Source organism: Gracilinanus agilis, unplaced genomic scaffold, assembly GCF_016433145.1.
Source record: "Gracilinanus agilis isolate LMUSP501 unplaced genomic scaffold, AgileGrace unplaced_scaffold29851, whole genome shotgun sequence".
NCBI classification, from domain to species: domain Eukaryota; kingdom Metazoa; phylum Chordata; class Mammalia; order Didelphimorphia; family Didelphidae; genus Gracilinanus; species Gracilinanus agilis.
In genome coordinates this window covers 1-4,484 of record NW_025362303.1, presented here as the reverse complement: position 1 = coordinate 4,484, position 4,484 = coordinate 1, and the positions used below count along the sequence as shown (strand labels likewise).

Here is a 4,484-nt window from a genome sequence, read left to right as displayed (position 1 = left end):
TACCCTTCCCATAGAAGGTATTCCTAATTCAGAGTAACAGGGATATACTTGATAAATATTGAGAGTAGAGGGTATCTTCCATTTGGTGAATACCTGAAATAAAAGATAAGAAAGGTTGCTGGGAGGAGTTATTCAGATTTCTTCGGGAGAGGAGAAACTAGTTGTAAGAGTAGATAGCAGTACTTCTTTACTTAGAATCTTGCTGGTATGTATGTTCATTCCCTGCTTTGACAGAATTCTTTTCTCATCCTATCTTTTTCAGTTATTGCATTGAAAGTAAAAATTTGGCCTATTAATCCCTGTCTCTAATTTTGCCTATAAATGGTGGGGGGGGGGTGAGATAGGATGGAACCAGGCACAGCACACCTGGCTACTTGGTTTTCTCATATTGTAAAAATGAGTGACAAATTTAATCTATCCTATTTCTCACTGTTCTTTCAAAGATTTCTCCACCTCAGGATAGATAGATGAATCTATCTTATATAGGACAGTGTTGGTGAAGGTTTTCAAGTTTGCCTGCTCACATTGCAACTTTAAGATGCCTGTGAGCCCCCGCCATTACCCCAGAGAATGGAGGGAGGAAGTGCTCACTTTGGGCTGCTGGACAGGGCTGGGCATGCCTTCTGTTACTTCCACCAACGCTGCTGTAGGATCTCCTGCTTCATTTGTATGCAAGCTTTCCAGCATGTCGGTGTCCACTATGACCCCAGACATTCCTAAAGACTTGCTAGAGCAACCCTGAGATGGTTTGAGGCCTCACTCTGCTCTGACTTCGGAGTAAGGTTATAGAAATCTCAGATATTGCAGCCTAGACTGGTATAGAGTAAATGTTTTTGCCTCTAGTTTGAAACCAAAGCCTTTTCAGTAACTCATTTTGAATTCTCTGATCTTCAGGTTTGGGCTTTTCATCAGCTTTATGAAGGGCATGGAAAGAATACAGATCCTTCAAGATGTCAATTACCTCTTGGACTTTGAGACCATTGAATGACATTTAATAAACTTAACTTTTACGTACTACTATTGTCTCATTTTCATTTATGTTCACTAGAAAATGTCAAGATAGTGGTTACTGCACTTAACATTAACATGGAATGATCAGTCAGTAGGTCTTAAGGTGTGGGGTTAATATCATACCTAGCTTTCAAGGTCTTCCGAAGATCCAGAGGGCAGATGAGGGGACCTTGCAAAGAAGGTAGATTTCTGTTCTGGAGCAATAAGTATTGATTAAGATACCTGTAAAATGCAAAGGATGCAACTTAAAGGATATAAACAGCACATTTATGGGGGAGGGGTACTGATTAGGAGAAGGTCACTTTGGAAGGGGCTCTAGAGATGAGCTTGGGAGAGTTCCAGGGATCCCAAGAGATGAATGTGGACTGGCTAGGCCAGTTAGGTCTGATGGGGGGGTGGGGAATCTGGCAGAATGTGAAGGACCTTAAATGCCAGATTAGTTGATCTTTGATCCTGGAGGCCATAGGAAACAGGATTTTTTTTAACAAAGGAGTGTAGTCAGCAACTCGTGCTTTAGGAACATCAGTTTGTCAATTCTGTGATGAAACAAGCATTTATGTGCCAGGTGTTGGAGATGCAAAGATAACCCTTCTGCCACCTTTAAGGAACTAATATTCTTTTGTGGGAGTTAAAGTGCTAGTTAAAATAGAGGGGATTATGAGAGGAGACTGGCAGCAGGGAGACCAATCAGGCTTTCTCAAAGCCCAGTTGGGCTATGAGATCCTGAGCTGATAGTGATTGATGTAAAGAGATGTATAAGGAAGATTTAGAATCTCAGATTTGGAGATGGAAGTGACTTTAGAGCTCATGCAGACCAACTGATCGTTTAGAAATGAACAGGCCCACAAAGGTTGTGATCTAACCCTCGGTTACAGGAGTAGTTGCCAAAAGCTAGGATTGGAGGTTGCTATTCTGCACCCCAGAATGGTATGGAAATGTATGGAAAGGCCTGGGCTCCTGTCTACCAGTTTTCAGCTCTGTGCCCGCAGAGGTTACTTAACCTCAGAGAATTTATTTTCATAAAATACAGCTTTGAAAGAACCTCAGAAATTGAGTCGAGTCCCATCTCAATTAACAAATGAAGAAATGTCCAAAGAGAAGAGATCAGGGTTGTGTGTGACAGTCAGAATCCAAACCCAAGTCTACTGCCAAAAAATTTTTTTCTTTACATCAGGTTATTTAATTCTATTTAATAAGGGTTTTGAGAATCAAGATGTAAAGAACTTTAAAATTAAGCTATTTGCTGCCCACAGATATTCAGGGCACCCCCAGGATATGACAAATTGAATCACTGAAGTATAAATAACAGCTGGGATTTTCAATTCAATGGGTTGGAACCTTAGGGTAAAGTTATAATAGAATTTCCAGGCCCTGTGATGAGAGTGTGTGGGGAGAAATGTGCCTCCCCCAGAGCTTCAAATGATGACCTATATGAGAGAACACATGATGTGAAACTGGCTGCCCCCATCAGAGCGCCTTTCATTTTTTGAATTGACAGTTTTTACTTCCTAAAGCAAACTTTTCTGTTCTTTCTTGTTTTTTTTTTTGGTATGAGTTCCAAATCTCTTGTAATTTCCTAGTTCTGCCTTCTAGGTCAAGTAGAAAAGTCTTAAATCATTCCTACCTCACCCCTCAAATGAAGTTAGCAATGACACAATGGAAAGTACCCATTCGGTTTCAAATTCCATCTCTGATCATTAACCTCCATGGGTTTCAGTTTCTTTATCCCTAAAATAACAGAGCTGGATTACAGAGACTCTGAGGTCACTTCCAGGCCTCACTCTATGATCTCAATTCCAGGTGGTATAATTTTATCATTCAGGTCAGTAACATCCAGCCCTGTCTACCACCAAGGCTGTGTGCCGGGAACTAGCTAGGAAAAAAAGCTTTGCTGTTTCCAAATACCCTGAAAACTTTAGACATTTAAATAGTTTGCATTATTTTTTCACTTGGTTGTCTCTTCTCTGAGGTAAAGACAAAAATAACAAAAATTTCCCCCAGTTGTTTCCGTAGTAAGTGACGTTTCACATTTTAAAAAATATTTTATTTTCCCAATTACATGTGATTACAATTTTTAACACGCATTTTCTGAAATTATAAGATCCAGACTGTCTCCCTTCCTTCCCAACTCCCAGAGATGGTAGGCAATTTGGTTCTGGGTCATACATGTATGATCATACAAAACATTTCCATATTGATCAAATTGTGAGAGAAGCCCATATAAGACCAAAATCCCCCCAAATAAAACATACACAAGTAAAATAAAAAACAGTATGCTTTGATCTGCATTTAGACTCCATCAGTTCTTTCTTGAGGTGGATTGCATTCTTTGTCACAAGTCCTTCAGAATTGTCTTGGACCATCATATTGCTGAGAAAAGCTTCACAGACAATCATCATTAAATATTGCTGGTTCTGCTTACTTCACTCTGCATCAGTTCATATAGTTCCAGGTTTTTCTGAAATCCTGCTCATCATTTCTTACAGCACAATACTATTCCATCACAATCATATACCACAACTTATTCAGCCATTCCTCTATTGATGGACATTACCTCAATTTCCATTTCCTTATGACTACAAAAAGAACTGCTATACATGTTTTTGAACAAAGAAGTTCTTTTCTTTTTAAAATCTCTTTAGGCTACAGACCTAGTAGTGGTACTACTAGATCAAAGGGTATGCAGTTTTCTAGTACTTTGGGCATAGTTCCTAATTGTTCTCCAGAATTGGTTGTATCAGTTAATAACTCCACCAGCAATGCATTAGGGTCCCAATTTTGCCACATCCACTCCAACATTTATCATTTTCCTTTACTGTCATATTAGCCAAGCTGAAAAGTGTGAGGTGGTACCCGAGTTGCTTTAATTTGCATTTCTTTAATCAAAATAATGATTTAGAACATTTTTTTCATATGACTATAGATAGTTTTGATTTCTTCATCTGAAAACTGCATATTCATATATCTCTTGGCCATTTGTTAATCAAGGGATGACTTGTATTCTTATAAATTTGACTCTATTCTCTATATATTTGAGGTAAGGCCTTTATTCAGAGAAATGTCCTGTAAATTTTTTTTCTTTTTTTTCCCCTCTGTGAAATTCCACTTTTAAAGCTGATGGAAATCCCTTCCTTGATGGCCTAACTCAGATGCCACTTCCTCTGTGAAGTCTTTGACAACAATATACTTTATCCCTTCTCATATTTTTTGTAGACCACTACAGTTTTTCCAGTCTTTCTCATACCAGTTTCTATACCTGTAAAATGAGGTTGGCAATTTCTAAGATTCCCTTTGTCTCTAAATCTCTCCTAGACCTCTTCCCACTAAATCTCAAAATCTCATATTTATGTCTTATCTGTTTTTGTATCCATAGCACCAAATACAGGGCTGCATAGAAAAAAGAGAAAAGATACTTGCTTTCTCTTTCTTGATTTCTTTCTCCTTCCTTCCTTCCTTCCTTCCTTCCTTCCTTC

General features: G+C 38.7%; 1 non-coding gene across 1 annotated transcript; it reads left to right on the top strand.

The window, feature by feature from the left end:
- The first annotated feature begins 669 nt into the window (after nucleotides 1–669).
- LOC123254691 lies at nucleotides 670–804 on the top strand. Its single transcript, XR_006506695.1, has one exon. It is a non-coding gene; the product is annotated as a small nucleolar RNA SNORA9 (small nucleolar RNA).
- The last annotated feature ends 3,680 nt before the right edge of the window (nucleotides 805–4,484 follow it).